The following is an 18,702-nucleotide window of genomic DNA, read 5'->3' as shown; positions in this document are numbered from 1 at the left end:
CAGAGATAGCAGTAAAGTACCAGGGATGAGACAGAACGGATAGTCGGGGCCAAGCAGGGGTCAAAACCAAACAGACATAGAAGGTACCAAGCAGAATCCAACAAGCAATATCCAGAGAACAGACCGAGTCGTACACAGAGTATCAAGCAACCAGAACACAGCACAAACTCAATCAGGGGTCACCACACAATGCCAAGGGCGAAAGTATAACTGACGGGGGATGGGAGCTTCCTGGGGCAATAAGAAGCTTTCCCTGAACCAATGAGAGGACACCATAATAAGTCCCAGGTGTGCACGTAAGAGTCTGCACTGAGATCAAACCATTAACCCCAGAAGTGCCGGTCCACCAGCACTGGTATCATGACAGTATTGTATTAAAGAGGGTTCTAGATTAAAAAAAAACACCAAAGCAGAATCAGATAAAATAACTTCTCAGTTATCAAGTGGGGATTGTAAGCTGATAGCCTCACCTTCAGTGCGGACCTTAAATAAGGTTGTGGGGCTTAGAAATAAATTGAAAGATCTGACAACACATAGGGATGAAAAACTCCTTCTTTATACTAAACTAAAGTACTACGAGAAAGGAACTAAAGCTCTTACACTTTTGGCCAGATTGTTGAAGGACAGAGCCTTGAACTCCTATCCCCAGGCTCTGAGAGGTATTGATGGCATGATACATTACGACCTCACTGAAATCTCGGACATGTTCTATAATTTTTATAACAAATTATATAACTTACAAGACGCTATCCCAATAGACAAGGCCGATAGAATAGTTGCTCTGCACCAATTTTTGTCAAGCTTGAACCTTCCAATTCTCCTCCTGAGGCCTTGTCATTTTTCAACCAGGTTGTGACGCGGGAGGAGGTTCTGGACATTTTGAGGGAACTCCCCTTGAGTAAATTTCCAGGCCCAGATGGGCTGACATATTTGTACTATAAAACTTTTGCAGAGGAGCTCTCTTCACATATGGTCAATCTCCTTAATTCCTTTCTTGGGGGCTCCCCCATGCCGGACACACTGACACATTCCTATCTGGTTCGAAAATCAGGGAGGGATCCCCTGGATTGCTCAAACTATTGCCTGATAGTGTTGTTAAATTCTGATTTCAAAATATTCACTCGCTTACTGGCTAGTAGATTGAACTGTTGGCTTCCCCAGCTTATAAACAAGGATCAGGTGGGTTTTATCCCTAACCTACAGGGAAGACAATACTAGACAGGCGATAGACTTGATTGATGTTGCCAATAAAAATAAACTACAGTCTCTTATACTAAGTTTAGATGCAGAATAGGCTTTCAACCGCCGTAATTGGTCCTTTTTATTCGAAACTCTGAAGGCTTTTGGTTTTTTGGGCTCCTTTCTATCGGCTATTGGAGTATTATATAGCTCTCCCTCTGCCTCAATTAGGCTCCCTTTCTGCACTTCACCTACATTTAAGATATCAAATGGGACCTGTCGAGGCTGACCCCTATCGCCCCTATTATATACAGTGCCTTGCGAAAGTATTCGGCCCCCTGGAACTTTTCAACCTTTTCCCACATATCATGCTTCAAACATAATGATACCAAATGTAAATTTTTGGTGAAGAATCATCAACAAGTGGGACACAATTGTGAAGTTGAATGAAATTTATTGGTTATTTTAAATTTTTGTGGAAATTCAAAAACTGAAAAGTGGGGCGTGCAATATTATTCGGCCCCTTTAACTTAATAATTTGTTGCGCCACCTTTTGCTGCGATTACAGCTGCAAGTCGCTTTGGGTATGTCTCTATCAGTTTTGTACATCGAGTGTTAGGAGTCAGATTTCTGCCTCTCCTTTGCTGAAATCTAGATCCTCACATTCTGCAGTCTCCTGCTCCTCATCTGCTGTAGAGGAGACTGCAGAGGAGATTGCCTTGCGGCAACTCTCTCCAGAGGCTAAGTCCTCTATTCCTGCGTCTGAGCATGCTCATAGGACGAACTCCCATTGGAGTTCGGGAGTCAGGTGTTCAGGTCCTGTGTCGGATCCTATTGGCTCCTCTTGGAGACCTGGAGATTTCCGGAAGGTCTCGTTCGCTATACAAAGCGCGCATGGCTGTTCCGCCATGCGCTAGAATAGCCATACTGCTGCTGTATGTTTGTTGATGGATGCATGGACTGGTGAATGACTCATTGGAAACCCCTACCCTCTGATACTACGTTTGTGAGAGTGCCTGAGTTATTGCCAGTATCAGCGCCAGTGCGCTATTGCTCCATTGACTCAGCAGCCTAGCGTCAGCATTGCGCCTGCTAGTTAGCAGTGTCTTTACGGCAGCTCTGTCTTTGCCGCACTGCAGTTGCAGCTCTTCGTGCGCCCGAGTTGCGACGCTCTACACCCGATCCTTGTCGGTAGGTCTAGACGGAAGAAGTACCGCCATCTAGTTCTACTCCTGTGACCAGATACCGCGGGTGCTGCGCTGTAGTTCTGTGTCCTAAACAGACTCAGCGTTTTTGTGTTTTGTTTCTGTGACTCTGTGAGTTCAGCAGAGTCTGAGCAGTGCACATTGGGTGCCATTAACCCCTGTGCACATTACCGCCAGATTGCTCTGCCGTCACCTAGCAGCAGTTATTACATCTTCTGCACGGTGGACCCCGAGTGGCGAAGGTACTTTATTTATATTTTTATTTAGTGCCTTCCGCCACTCCTAACATCGAGAGACTGAAATTCTTGCCCATTCTTCCTTGGCCAACAGCTCGAGCTCAGTGAGGTCTGATGGAGATCATTTGTGAACAGCAGTTTTCAGCTCTTTCCACAGATTCTCAATTGGATTCAGGTCTGGATTTTGACTTGGCCATTCTAACACCTGGATACGTTTATTTGTGAACCATTCCATTGTAGATTTTGCTTTATGTTTGGGATCATTGTCTTGTTGGAAGACAAATCTCCGTCCCAGTCTCAGGTCTTTTGAAGACTCCAACAGGTTTTCTTCAAGAATGTTCCTGTATTTGGCTCCATCCATCTTCCCATCAATTTTAACCATCCTCCCTGTCCCTGCTGAAGAAAACCAGGCCTAAACCATGATGCTGCCACCACCATGTTTGACAGTGGGGATGGTGTGTTCAGGGTGATGAGCTGTGTTGCCTTTACGCCAAACATATTGTTTGGCTTTGTTGCCAAAAAGTTTGATTTTTGGTTTCATCTGACCAGAGCACCTTCTTTCACGTGTTTGGTGTGTCTCCCAGGTGGCTTGTTGCAAACTTTAAACAACACTTTTTATGGATATCTTTGAGAAATGGCTTTCTTCTTGCCACTTTTCCTTAAAGGACAGATTGGTGCAGTGTACGACTGACTGTTGTCATATGGACAGACTGTCCCACCTCAGCTGTAGATCTCTGCAGTTCATCCAGAGTGATCATGGGCCTCTTGGCTGCATCTCTGATCAGTCTTCTCCTTGTTTGAGATGAAAGTTTAGAGAGAAGGCCGGGTCTTTGTAGATTTGCAGTGGTATGATAATATGGCGCCTCTGAGGGTTCAGTCGCCACAGAGGTACTGCACCTCCTCCTGAGGTGTAGTATCCCACTTCCCAGGTAAGATGGAACACCTGACCAGACTCCACCACTCACATCCAACACAAACACTTTAGAATAGCAGAGCACCCTTTGTGGCTCCCTGCTTGGAACACAAAGCGTGCTGGGTGGTGGGTGGAGCTGAGATGACACAAGAGAGCGTGAGAATGTTAGGAAGTAGTCAGTTGGTGAGAGAAGATCCCCAGAGAGGGATGGAGTGAAAGGAAGTGCTGCAGCAGACTTCAGTGACCTGGAGCTGCTGGCACAGGAAAGAGCAATAGAAAGCCTGATTCTTCAGAGGGAAGAAAGATTAGTGCGGAACGTAAGGAGAAGAGAACTAAGGACTAGGGTCAGAGCAGAGCCCTTACTCAAGTTTGAAGCGCATGGCCGGAGTTTCCTGCAGCAGAAACCAGAGGAATAGGAGTTGTTACCACTCTTCCCATAAATGCTCGAAGACACGGTGGCAATCTAAGTGTGAGCCGGGACATGACGGATGGAGTCCCCGAAGCAGGCTACAGTCACTTGTCATGTGAGTGGAGTTTGAGTAACATCAAGCAGGAGGAACTTCAGTGTAACTCAGTACTGCAAGTACCTCAGATAAGCGCTAGAAAGGAGACGTTCAGAACAGACACACGAAAGGGAGTGCTGGAGAGGTTGATTCCATCTGCCTGGGAGTTGGCTGAGCCCCTTGTCTGGAGACCGCGGCATTGAAGCGGGCACCTGTCTGTGCCAAGAACGTGAGTAAAAGAGCTGGAACTGCGCTCGGCTGTCTCATTGCCGCCTTCCTGCGCCAACCCACTCAGCACTGCTACATCCCTGTGCCTAACACTGCACCCCTTCCCTCAACACCTATTACTACTGCCCTGGGACTACAGCTCCACCTGTGGGGAGCTTCAATATCATTGCTGCACCACACCATCTGTCCCAGAGAAGCAACCCTGCAGTGCTGGCCAAACTGACCAGAAACCACAGGTGGCGTCATGAATCATCTCAATAACTTTATCCCCATCACTCTACCCCTTTTACATTGAGCGCCTGAGGCCACGGACTGGGTCACTGTCACTGTGACATCTCCCACTGAAATCAACGGGCCCGGCACCGAGTACCCCACGGCCTCTGGGGGCGAGTCAATACTCCTTCCATTTCAATATGATCGCTTTCACTGTGCTCTTTGTGATGTTTAATGTTTTGGAAATCATTTTGTATCCAAATCCAGCTTTAAACTTCTCCACAACAGTATCACGAACCTGCCTGTTGTGTTCCTTGGTCTTCATGATGCTCTTTGTGCATCAAACAGAACCCTGAGACTAACACAGAGCAGTTGCATTTATACGGAAATTTGATTACACACAGGTGGATTATATTTATCATCATTAGTCATTTAGGACAACATTGTATTATTCAGAGATCCACAATGAACTTCTGGAGTGAGTTTGCTGTACTGAAAGTAAGGGGGCTGAATAATATTGCACGCCCCACTTTTCAGTTTTTGAATTTCCACAAAAATTTAAAATAACCAATAAATTTTGTTCAACTTCCCAATTGTGTCCCACTTGTTGTTGATTCTTCACCAAAAATTTACATTTGGTATCTTTATATTTGAAGCAAGATATGTGGGAAAAAGTGGAAAAGTTCCAGGGGGCTGAATACTTTCACAAGGCACTGTATTTTATGCGTAGAACCACTGGTGGTGAAAATTAGGCAAAATCCAAGCATATCAAGTATAGAGGTGCGCAATAAGATGTTTAAGATTTCCTTATTTGCAGATGATGTCCTTCTGACCCTGACCAATTTGCATATTACGCTGCCTAACCTGATGGAGGATCTTAAAAAATATGAGGAACTATCGGGGTATAAGCTTACCACCTTGAAAATGGAGGCCCTTTCACTAAATTTACCTCCTGATGTACTGGACCACTTAAAATTATATTTTAAATTTATATGGAAAGCTGAGACTATTAAATATTTAGGGGTTAAGATATCCTCCTCTTATGGTAATCTGTACACTTCCAAATTCCCACCCCTTCTGAACGAATTGAAGAGGTCGGTGGACAAATGGAAACCGCTCTCGCTTTAGGATTTCCTCTCTTAAGATGTCCCTCCTTCCCAGACTCCTCTACTATTTTAAGACATTGCCGGTCAAGGTCCCCATGAGGGAGCTTAAGTCTCTTCAGGCAGCTATGATGAGGTTTGTTTGGAGGAACGGACGTCATCGGATCTCTAAGCTAGTCTTCGTTTCACCTAAATCACAAGGGGGTCTCTCGGTTCCTGAATTTCCCCATGGTGGGACGATTAAAGGATTATCTTATCTTATTATTAAATATTATTGGGCAGCCCACCTTCATAGAATCACTTCATGGGCCTCCGTTTGGGCATATAATAAGTGGATGGAGACAGAGAAATTATGGTTAGCGCCTGTCCATCCTAACTCACTTCTATGGCTAGAGAGGGCCATTGTAACCCCAGAGTCCCTACTTTCTCCTGACACTTGCTCTCTCCCCTTCCCTTCCTTTCCTTTCCTTATGGTGTATGTCCTGTCCTAGAACGCATACCTGGGGCCTCACAGGCCCGCCCTGTTAATTGTTTTCTATTTTATGCAAGATTACTTTAGTTAGAATTTTGAAACTCTAGGTATTCCTCAGGTATATAGTTGTTTGTCATTTCCAGTTGTTCATTTATTTTTATGTTACAGGCATTTCGGTATAACAACTCTTTTTTGTGAATACCCCATATTCACATACCTGGGGCCTTTTAGGCCCGTACTAGGTTTACATGTGATCCTAAGTCTTTTTATCTTCACTGTTGCTGGGGAAGACTTTGACTCAGTCTTTATGACTCTGCTGTTGCTATGAAGAGTGTGAATTCTGCCTGACTACATGGTCATGTGATCTTGGGAAGGAGGTTCCCTCACAACGTCATGCGTCTCTGACATCATCATAGGTCCTGAACACTGTTCATTGTGTGCTACTTGCTGAAGAGACTTTTGAGGAAGGAGTCAGCTTTCTTGTTCCTTGAAAAAGAAACTTTCTGAGTTCCAAAAATCCAAAAGCTTCTACTGCACCTAAAAGAAAGTGGTGACCTGCTGAAGGTGAGAGGAGGGGTCTGCACTTTACCCTTAGCACAAACACTAACAAAGAGTGTCCAACCTTGATTGTAATCTTTTTTTTTTTTTTCATTTTAGTTTACTGACTTCTAAGGTTACAATGGCACAGTCTACATCCAGGGGTTTGACTGACCAAGAAATCGAAGCAATCATTTTTGATAGTGATGAAGACAGTGAACTTTCTTTGATGAAGAGTACATGCCACCAGCTAATGTCTCTACTTCATCGTCCAGTGATTCTTCAGATGATGAAGAAGTAATGGATCCAGCAGAACGTACAAATAGAACATCCAAAACTAATGTTTTTTGGAACAGTACTGCTGAGGTTCTTGGACGAACCCCATCACATAATATTGTAAGAGTTGCTCAAGGAACTGTAGGAATTCCACAATTCTTGTCCAAAAGAGATATGTTCTGTAAATTTTTTTCAGATGATATTGTAGATGAGGTAGTTTTGTGTACTAACTTAGAAGGAAAACGTATCGCTTCAGGAAGAAAAAAAACATGGAAAAATATAACAAAAAAAGAACTGTATGCTTATATTGGCCTTACTCTTCTGGCAGGGAGTACAAAATCATACGATAAAAAAAGAAAGCGATGTTATATTTGTCCAGCAAAGAAATCCGAGCGTGTCTGTACTACTTGTGGACAAAATGTCTGCAAGGAGCATTCTTCCGAACAGATAACGTGTGAAAGTTGTTGCGGTCATTAGTAAAGTAGAAAAGGAACCTTTGAAAAGAGATATTCCTGCAGCATGTTTACTGCAACTTTTATATAAAAAACTTTTGGACAAAAAAACATTATTATAAAGAGTTATATCGAATGCGTATATTGGGCGTTTTAAGCCCGTTCAGTTACTCTTTGGTTTTTTTTGCACATAGTAATGTTTTGCATTATTCACATCTTAGACTGTGTTCCCACTGGCGCTGGGGTCTGCCAGGAGGTGATCCGTAATGGATCTGATCTCTTGGTAACTCCAGTTAAGGCTGCTGGAATGCTGGGATTCCGCCATCCTTAGCTGAGGTCACCAGGAGGTCAGATCCATTACAGATCTCCTCCTGGCAGACACCAGCGCTAGTGGGAATGCATCCTTACTTTGCAATTTTCAAATAAACTTTTAAAATTATTTTTGTTTGAGTTATTCCATGTTATTTGCACACGGGCCTAAAAGGCCCCAGGTATGTGAAAGTGTAGATTTTTATGGTCATACGTTCTAGGGTTAAATATAGGTTATATGTTTGATGCATTGTTTATGCTTTATTTTGTACTGTGGTCGGCGAGTCATTGACATTTTTCTCATTTTCTCTGCCTTGTAATGTAAAAGTTTGACTAGACTCTACATTATTTTTCAAAATTGTTAAAATTTCAATAAAATTTGACAGTTAAAATAAAGTAAATTCCCTGTAGGCTTTTATCTTGGAATAAACCATTTAGGCTGTGTTCACACAGTGGTTTTTTAGCGGTTTTTACAGCAGTTTTCACTATAAAACCGCTAAAATTAAGCTTCCCAGTCATTTCTATGCATTTTGAACTTTTTGTGCACATTGATGCGTTTTTTTACCGCGAAAAAAACCGCATCGCGGTAAAAAACGCAGCATGCTCATTAATTTTGCTGATTTTTCCGCGGTTTTGGCTTCTTCCATGCGGTTTGAAACCGCTGCGGAAAAAAACGCATCAAAAACGCATCAAAACCGCCCAAAAAATGTGCAAAAACCGCCGTGGAAAAGTAGGTGCGGTTTCTGGGAAGGGATTCAGGTTTTTGAGCAGAAATTTTCTGCAACGTGTGCACTTAGCCTTAGTAAAACATTTATTTACAAACAATTTAAATGTATATACATGTGCTTACACCTAAAGGTTACCTGTGGCCAGCATGTTTTACTATATTAAAGTCAAATTAACAACGTAATCTCAAAAGTCAATTATGAGTTTGGAAGGAGCCTAAAGCCCCCGTTACACACTGCGATATCGCTAGCAATATCGCTGTAAAGTCACCGATTTTGTGACGTTGCAGCGATATCGCTGCATGTGATACTTACCTCCGACCGGCTCCCCCGCTGGTTATCGCTGATCGCGCGAGAAGTTCCTGGATCATTTCTCGTCGTCAGCTTCCTGCTGCGCTTCCTGTGGCGCCGACGAGCGACGCATGGAGCTGGGCGGGAGGACGCAGGATCGCCGCGTCTGACAGGTAAGTAGCGATCCCCGTCCCCAGCGATGTCGCTAGTGAGATCTGCCTGTGTGGCAGCTCACTAGCGACCACTTAGTGATGCACCAGCGATCCTGATCGCGTCATATCGCTGGTCGGGATCGCTGGTGCATCGCTAGGTGTAACGGTACCCTTACTCATACCAATAATCAGATTAAATAGATACAACCTTTATTGAAAATAAGCTAAAAACAGGACACCACACAGAAAAACAACAACTAACCGAGTCACCTAAATTGCCCCTGCACTGGGGCTCTGATAACAGCTACCTACCAGCGGAGGTTGGCACCCTAAACACAATCGAGATTGGCGCCCCCGCTCCACGATGGCTGACCCTAATACTCCTAGATAGCCCTGGACTGGTGCAGCATACAGTCACTCATTTATTCAGGAAAGGAGAGTAAAGGTGTCGCCAATGTAGGTAGGTTCTTGGGCAACAGTAGAAAATGTTCAAGACAAGTGCTGTAAACACGAGACTTAAAGTGACATGTGCAAACAAATGAGTACCTGACTGAACTGTCCCTGTGACTGGATACCTTCCTGTCAGCGGAGGTTGGCACCCTACTGGTCAGCGGAATGGCGCCCCTGCTACACGGCGGCTATCCCTTCAGTCCCTGGTGTGACTAATCTTATGTCAATTAAGGATAGCAGAATAATAAATTAGCAGAAGGTACATTTTAACCCAATGGTCAATTTGTGACCCATATAAAATGTTGTTAAATCATATTGATAACAGGAAAGGGTACTCAAGGTTAGTAGTTGATGAAGAAAACCTCAATGCGTTTCTCCTATTCGGATCATCAGGAGGTAGATAGTCAGATGCTGTGGCCAGCATGTATCGCAGAATAGCTGAACGATTGCAGCCATGTAAATTATACTCTGAAACGATCTGTCATTTCAGAGACAATATACTTTGAATATCTGACTGGGGACCATAGCTGGAGATCTGACTAGTCTGACCCTGCCCCAGTGTGCCTTTTCCCAGCAGATGATTGGTAGGTATATCCGTTGCATGTGTTCATTGGGAGAAACCTGTCAGCCAACTCTACCTCCATTGAGAAGAGCCGGCTAGAGAGAACACCAGTCTAGTCTGGCTGTGGTCCCCGGCTGAAGATAAGAATCTTATACCTGGCAACAGTGATACAGCCATGCTGCGATTCATACTGCTTGTGGTTTGAGTAGCATGAATCATCTACAGATTCCCTTTAAGAAGCTTAATCAAGTAGACACCTTATTTTGCAGTTAACATTGCACAACTTTAAAGAGTGACTAAACTTTCAACTTCACTTTGCTAAGTCGATCCAGCGTTGAAAGTTATTAATTTTTATTATAGACTTTATAGAGAAAACAGATAACATCCGTCAGGAAATCCGCTCCCAACCACCAAGTGCTGTTACTCCAATCCCTCCCTGAATTTCCCCAGCTCACTCTCCACATTTGATCCAATCACAGAAGTCTCCAGACTCCTCTCTTCTTCTCGTCCAACTACATGCACCACTGACCCCATTGCCTCACATCTCCTCCAGTCTCTCCCTCCAGTCGTCACAATTCACCTAACTACAATCTTTAATCTCTCCCTCTCCTTAGGCATATTCCCATCCTCCTGCAAACCCTCTATCATTACTCCATTATTAAAGAAACCTGCTCTCGACCCATCCTGCACAAACAACTACAGACCAGTCTCAAATCTCCCCTTACTTGTTTCCTCTCCACTCACTCCCTCCTAGACCCTTCACAGTCCGGTTTCTGCCCCCTACATTTGACAGAAACTGCACTCAAAGTGACCAATGACGTTCTGACAGCAAAATGTAACAGTGACCACTCTCTGTTCATTCTTCTTGACTTTTCTGCAGCGTTCGACACTGTTGACCACCGCCTCCTACTCTCTAGGCTCCAGTCGCTAGGCATTAAAGACACTGCCCTCTCCTGGTTCTCTTCCTATCTCTCTGACCGCTCCTTCAGTGTCTTGTTCACTGGCTCCACATCATCTCATTTCTGTGCGGTCGGCGGGCACGTCAAAACGCCGCATGCAGACGCATCTGCTTAAAACGCATGTCCCTGCGTACCCAATGTTAAAGATAGGTACGTAGGACAACGCAGGACACATGCGGAAGTAGGCGGCGCGTAGGCGGAGCTTAAGGGAGTATGTACACAGCCATTCGCAGACAGCCATATGCAAGTGTGAACTTAGCCTAAGTGTGTGTGTAGCCCATTCACTATCTCGATCTATCTCCCGCTCCCTCAAGATGGCTGGTCCATCAGTGCAAATACATCATTGTAAATACACACCTGTACTTTGTATCTCCCCAACCTCATTGTAGATTGTAAGCTTTCATGAGCAGGGTAGTTTTATTTTGCTTTAATTATTATATTGTTGACGTTGGTACTTTTGACTGTTGTGTTTGAAACTGTTAAACTGCAAAGCGCCTCGGAATATGTTGGCGCTGTATAAATAACAAAGCTCACAGACAGGAAAATAAGGACTTAAAAATCCCGTAAAAAATTAAGAAAACACATCATGAAAAGCAGCCTCACCAGACCTTGTCAAATGACCAATGCACTAGCAGGACGCAGCAGGCTCCCACCGATTACGGCTGGAGCAGCACACTTGCCCTCCGCTGATGAAAACAGCCACCCTATCACTAAAATATTGATGATGAAGATATTAGCTGCCTAGTGGAAAAAACCACACAGATAGGGCTTGCTTAGGACATGTCACACAGGAAAGTGCGATGCATATTGTCTGGTTAGCAGCCTATTTATAATGCCTATAATGGAAGGCGGGCTGTTCAGCACTATATATGCATCACACAGAAAACCAAGCCATCAAAAAGAAGCTGCAACCTGCAAAAAATAATAAAAAGTGCACTAAAAAGATGCAAAAATAATGCATATGATAAATGCATTAAATGAGGTATTGATTACTATTTTGGCCACAACAGATAAGCTCGTAACTCTATGTCAAGGGTCCCCATTATATTGTGAGTCGCTAACTAAACATCATAGCTCACAGACAGGAAAATAAGGACTTAAAAATCCTGTAAAAATTAAGAAAACACATCATGAAAAGTAGCCTCACCAAACCTTGTCAAATGACCAATTCACTAGCAGAATGCTAGTGCTTTATTCCACTAAGCAGCTAACACCTTCATCATCACTATTTTAGTGATGGGGTGGCTGTTTTCATCAGTGGATGGTACCTGTGCTGCCCTAGCCTTTATCGGTGGGAGCGTGCTGCATCCTGCTATTGTATTGGTCATTTGACAAGTTTTGTTGAGGCTACTTTTCATGATGTGTTTTCTTAATTTTTTACGCTATGAATAGCAGCCTCACCAAATCTTGTGATTATTATTGTTATTATTTATTAATCACTTTAGAAAGTGATTTGGTTTCAGTCCTGTAAAAAACTTGCATCTAAGTGTCCTCCTTACCACACTGCAGAGGGCCCTGGATGAAGCTGCACTCCTACACATAGAACAACTCGGCACAGATGGTGACAACTCTGCATATGTTGCAAACACGTTTCCTATAGTGGTGGTCCATGTGCGCAGAAGGTCTGGAGAAAATCCAATCTGGCTGAAGTTTTATTCCATTATAAGTTTATGATTACAATAACTGTGCCCTTCACCTCTCCAAACAAACATATTTCAACACCCTCGTTAACTCACTACCCAACAATCCTAAATTACTCTGACACTTTTAATTCCCTCACTTGAAGACTACAGGTTCCAAACACCAACATCAGCCCTGACAATATGGCCAATTATTTCTAAGAAAAAATTGACCATATCCTACAGGAAATTTTCTCCCAATCCCTTAATACCATTCACTTTCCTCCCTTCCGCTCACTCTCTGTCTGTGGACCAGTCACAGAAGAAGAAGAAGTGATCAGGCTCCTTGTATCTTCTTGCCCTACTACTTGCACCATTGACCTTGGTCCCTCACATCTCCTCCATTCTGTTTCCCAGCTGTGATCAATCACTTCACTAAAAATATTCAACCTCTCTCTCTCATCTGGTATTTTTCCCTGCTCATTTAAACACACCAGCAAACATACATTACTTTAAAAATCCATCGACCAAAACTGCTGCTTACTATAGACTCGTTCTAATCTTCCCTTCATCTCTAAACTCCTGGAACGCCTGGTCCACTCCCGTCTTATCCGCTATCTCTCAGATAACTCCCTTCTTGACCCTCTACCATCTGGTTTCCACCCTTACTAAATTCTCTAATAATCTATTAAAAGCTAAATCTAACGGTCACTACATGCAGATTCTCCTGGATCGCTCTGCAGCATTCGACACTGATTGTAAGCTTGCGAGCAGGGCCCTCATTTCTCTTGTTATCTGTTGATTTATTGTCTGAGCAAGTCCCCTCTAAAATGTAAAGTGCAACGGAATATATAGAAATAAAATTATTATTATTATTATTACTTTTTAGGTGTGGTTTGCAGCTGTCTTTCAGCTAGATACATTAGCATTAGGTATAACATCTATAATGACAGGTCTCCAAATGGTGACTTTTGTAAGTAGCTCTGCACAGAAGAGCAGATCTAGATGCACACCTACTGGCTTAAGGGTTGGAAAGAGAAGTTAACTATGGTAAGCTGGAGGTAGGATGATACCTAGTGTAAGGGTTGCTTGAAGCTGGATGCAGCAGTGTGGTGGGAGTGCCTCATGCAGGATAAGGTGGGAACCCCTGGATGTAGGGTATGTGCACACAATGTCCTTTAGACGCTAGCATCCCACCTAATTTTTCAAGAGGAAAGCATTAAGGAAACCATTGGTGGTGTATTTGTTTATGTATACAGTAGTGAGCAGCTTCCAAGAGGAAGCAGGCTGATAAAGGACCGATCATTTCTTTTACCTGCTTTGTGGCTTTTGAAGCCTGAGGCGGTATCAAGACGCTTAAAAGACTGAACGTAGGCAATGCAATGCCAAAATGACTTGCCATGTACATGTTCATACTTTTTTTTTGTATTTTTAAGTGCAACAGTGCGTTTTTGTGCGCTCGGCTGACCGCCAAGCGCCGTCAAAATCATACCAGCGCACGGCCAGCGCACCCAGCGCTAAATATAGGGTATGATGATCGCATGCAGCTTCATGAGATCATAGGAGAAGCTGACCGGAGGAGACGTGGCCGGAGGCGGAGCTTAGTGGCGGCCCTGCGCTGCGTCTCAGTATGCTAGTCTGAAAGTAGCTTTAGATGTAATAAAATTTTAAGTGACCTAAATAATTATATTCCCAGGTAGATTTTATTGCATGTTAAATGCTGTAAAAATAAAGTTTGTAAAACAATGGAAGACTTTTTTAATTTAATACCATTTGGAGTTTTTCCATTCTTGCGTGCAGTATACAGTTGTGCTTAAAAGTTTACATACCCCGGACGAATTTTTGCTTTCTTGGCCCTTTTTTCAGAAAACACCAAAACTTTTTCTCCATTCATGGTTAGTGGTTGGGTGAAGCCATTTATTGTCAAACTACTGTGCTTTCCCTTTTTAAATCATAATGACAACCTAAAACATCCAAATGACCCAAGAGTCTGTCTGGATCCCAGAAACTCATTCAGCTTTTATGCACACACTGATTACAAGCAAACAGGTCACAGGTGATGTGAGCTTTGGTGTTATTATGCATATTCTCTGAAAAAAGGCCAAGAAAGCAAAAATTCTGTTGGGGTATGTAAACTTTTGAGCACAACTGTATATTAAGGAAAATGTAGTTTTAAATTAAATCAAATAGATCAACGCGTCCTACAAAAACAATTTATATGAACGAACTTTTGGAGTAATTGAGGAAAAAACAAAGTGCAGAAATGAAAATTGCCTGTCCACACTGATTTGCCTGCTTCCTAGACAATATATCCAAGTCATGAATGCTCTTCAATTTCTCTTTTTTCTCCATCACCCATGACACACTGCCTTAAATTAAGGATCAGATAGGGTAAAGATATATCTGTGTACAACAGTATTGCTCAGACAGTGGTTCTTTGTCTGTTATGAAGCTAGCAGAATTTCAAATTGGTTTCAAATATCCAAACTGTAGAGTTAGGTCTCATTCACATGTTAGTTTTCTCATACAAGTCCTATCTGCTGTTCAGTGATCGGGCTCATACCTATGACAGTCTATGGGGCTGATCACATTTTAGATTTCTTCCTTGGAGCGATCCGGTTAAAAAAACAAACATTTTGCTCCAAGTGTCATCAGTTTTTTTGATGCAGAGGGGCATTTATGTACATTTAATCGAAGTACATTTATCAAAGTACAGGCAGTTATAACATGGCTGAATCCAACACGCATCTCTATTCTCTTCATACAGGTATTTAACTATTTCAAGCCACTTCACTGAATCCTGCATGTGTCCTACCGATGTAATTCATCTTAGCAGCATATATAATGGGGTTTAGTTATTTCAACTTACTCTGCTTGTCCCCTTATGCTATGAGGTCAAGTAACTTTTCAAAATGGTTTATGATCCATGTAGGCATGGACACTAGTTTATCTGCTCACTACATTTATTGTGTCCTGCTGTCTCAACTTAGTTTGATTGATTGCTAACGAGTGAGGGAAAAAAAAGTAAGATCTTAGAACTGGCCTTCTATATATTCAGACATAGCCTGGGGAAGCATTTATGCAGGGGGACATTTATCAAAGTACGGGCAGTTATAACATAGCAGTTAGACAGGGCTGGAGACAGGTAAGAGAAATTAATAAATCTGTTCCCTGTACATTTGGCTTGCCACAAATATAAACCATATGCATTTGTATAGCTTATATCCTGGCTGCTGCATTCACTCACATCCACCACCCTTGCATTAACTCTTTACACTCCATCCATATCGGCCCCTCTGTCCTTTCCTCTCCTATGTATAGCATTTACGCTCTTTTCACATTGCTAAACAGCACAGATCCATTCAGTCACACCATCCAACACACGAGACACTCTCACTAATCACCATCTGCTCACTCTTTTTATCCTCCTTCTCCTAGTGGCAGGAGACATCTCTCCCAACCTCAGCCCCTCATGTTATAGTATGTCAAACCCCTCAACTGCTACACTCAGAAACCCCTCTAATCTTATTAATATTCCATGCATGTCTTCTATCTCTTTTAATTGTGCCCTTTGGAATTCTTGCTTAGTGTGTAATAAACTCTCCTTCATCCTTGACTTCTTCCTTTCCGATTCTCTTAACCTTCTGGCTCTTACTGAAACCTAGATCCAGCAGTCAGACCCCACTGCTGCTGCTGCTCTTTCATGTGGTGGACTACACTTCTCTCATACCCCAAGATCGGACAACAGAGCAGGTGGAGGCGATAATCTGCTCCTATCACCCAAATGTACATTTCAGGTTATCCCTCAAGTACCCTCACTTGTCTTCCCTTCTTTCAAGGTCCATGCTGTCAGACTCTACGTCCCCTTCTCCATGCAAGTGGTGGTTGTTATGATTGAGTCACCATAGGAGGCAAAAACAGAAATGCTAGCTAAGTCCAGAAAACCAGAGAGGTTGGCAGCTATCGGATTGCAGACCCCTGATCCTATCCACAACAACTAACAGCAGCCGTGGGAGGTTCCTACGATGCCCTAGACCCCTCGATCACAGCCGGAGAATTAAATAGGCCTAAAGAAAGAAAGGGGAAATCTAAACTGCCCCAGAGCAGACCCCAAAGCAATAGGCAGCCCCCAACATATAATGACGGTGAAGCAATATGAAAACACTAACACAGACAGAAAGATAGACTGAGCAAAGACGGGGCCCAAGCTAACTAGATAGGAAAGGACAGGAAGGCTGCTGTCTGCAATCCGTGAAAAACCCTATGAAAATAAGAGCCAACAGACTGACAGTGAAAAAGGCCCTGAAGACGCTAGGCTTCAAAAAGCTATGTCAGTACTCAGGAATATTCTGAAGACCTAGCAACAGGCAAAAGGAGATTCAGCTCACCCCAGCAGGGAATGGCAGAATCCAGAAAAGCAAGGAAAACAAAAACAAAACACAAATGCTAACAGGCAAAGCAGAAAACTTAGCTTTAGAGGAGCAGGAATCAGACTGGTGTCCTAGAAGTCCACAGAGAAATCACCCGCAGGGCAGAAGGGCATCGGCAGCCTTATATCCAGTCCGTGACTCCACTCAGCCAGTCATCCTCATTAGGCTCAGGTGCCTGATAATCAGGCTCATTACCTTCCTTTACCAGAATAGGGAGTTCACCAGACCTCAGTGACGAAGGGGAAAATGAACTCACAACAGTACCTCCCCCTTGAGGAGGGGTCACCGAACCCTCAACCACGCCACTAGGGCGATCAGGGTGAGCCCGATGAAAGGCACGCACCAATCTTTTGGCATGAATATCAGAGGCAGAGACCCAGGAATTATCCTCCTGACCATAACCCTTCCACTTAACCAAATACTGGAGTCTCCATCTAGCCAGACGGGAATCCAGTATTTTCTCTACCTCATATTTCATGTTACCTTCAACCAATACAGGGTCTGGAGGTGCCACCCCAGGAACAACTGGTTCAACAAACCTCTTCAACAAGGACTTATGGAACACATTATGAATTTTAAATGTGACAGGAAGAGCCAAACGAAAAGAGACCGGATTAATAATCTCCAAAATCTTGTAAGGTCCAATAAATCTAGGCTTAAACTTAGGAGAAGCCACCTTCATAGCAATATTTTTTGATGAAAACCACACCATATCACCAATCTTAAACTGGGGACCAATGGTTCTATGTCGATTGGAAAACCGCTGGGCCTTTTCCTGGGAGAGAGATAACTTATCCACCACTTGGTCCCAGATCTGGTGCATTCTCTCCACCACAGTGTCAACACCTGGGCAGGCAGAAGGCTCCACCTGCCCTGAAGAAAATCGAGGATGAAACCCAAAGTTACAAAAAAAAGGTGACATCAAAGTGGCAGAACTAGCTCTATTATTTAAAGCAAATTCGGCCAAGGGCAAAAATGAAACCCAATCATCCTGATCAGCAGAAATAAAACATCTCAAATACGACTCCAAAGTCTGGTTTGTTCTCTCTGTCTGCCCATTGGTCTGAGGGTGAAAAGCAGAGGAGAAGGACAACTGAATTCCCAGCTTGGAACAGAAGGTCCTCCAAAATCTAGACACAAACTGAACTCCTCTGTCAGATACAATGTTCTCAGTAATCCCGTGTAAGCGAACCACCTGTTGCAAAAACAGGTGCACCAACTCAGAGGAAGATGGCAACTTAGGGAGTGGTACAAGATGAACCATCTTAGAGAACCTATCACAAATCACCCAAATAACAGTCATTCTTTGAGAGACCGGCATATCAGAGATGAAATCCATTGAAATATGGGTCCATGGCCTCCTGGGGACCGGCAAAGGCATCAACAACCCACTAGAGCGAGAACAAGATTTAGACCGGGAGCAAGTCCCACAGGACTGCACAAAATTCCTGACATCATGAGACAAGGTGGGCTACCAAAAAGAGCGACTCACCAGATCTCTAGTACCAAAAATACCTGGATGACCAGCCAATGCAGAGCAATGAACTTCAGACATCACTCTCTTCTTCCACTGGTCAGGAACATACAACTTTCCACTGGGACAACGCTCAGGTTTGTCCTCCTGGAACTCTTGCAGAGCAAGTCTCAAATCGGGCGAGATGGCAGAAAGAACTACCCCTTCGCCTAAGATGGTAGCAGGCTTGGTCACCACAGGAGAATCAGCAAAGAAACTCCTAGAGAGGGCATCTGCCTTGACATTCTTAGTTCCAGGAAGAAAAGAGACCACAAAATCAAAATGTGTAAAAAACAAGGCCCACCTAGCCTGTCTAGGGTTCAAGCGTTTAGCCGACTCTAGGTAAATCAAATTCTTGTGGTCAGTGAGGACCAC

The 18,702-nt window shown here is 43.5% G+C and overlaps 1 protein-coding gene across 2 annotated transcripts in view; it reads left to right on the top strand.

Moving 5' to 3' along the window:
• The window catches only part of NALCN (sodium leak channel, non-selective), an 871,910-nt gene that overhangs the window by 28,078 nt on the left and 825,130 nt on the right, over positions 1 to 18,702 (top strand). The gene's annotated exons all lie outside the window — the stretch shown is intronic.

Source organism: Dendrobates tinctorius, unplaced genomic scaffold (genome assembly GCF_039654945.1).
Source record: "Dendrobates tinctorius isolate UK_male_01 unplaced genomic scaffold, ASM3965494v1 ptg000026l, whole genome shotgun sequence".
NCBI lineage: Eukaryota > Metazoa > Chordata > Amphibia > Anura > Dendrobatidae > Dendrobates > Dendrobates tinctorius.
Note: the sequence above shows the minus strand (reverse complement) of the source record. Positions and strands in the feature narration are given on the sequence as shown.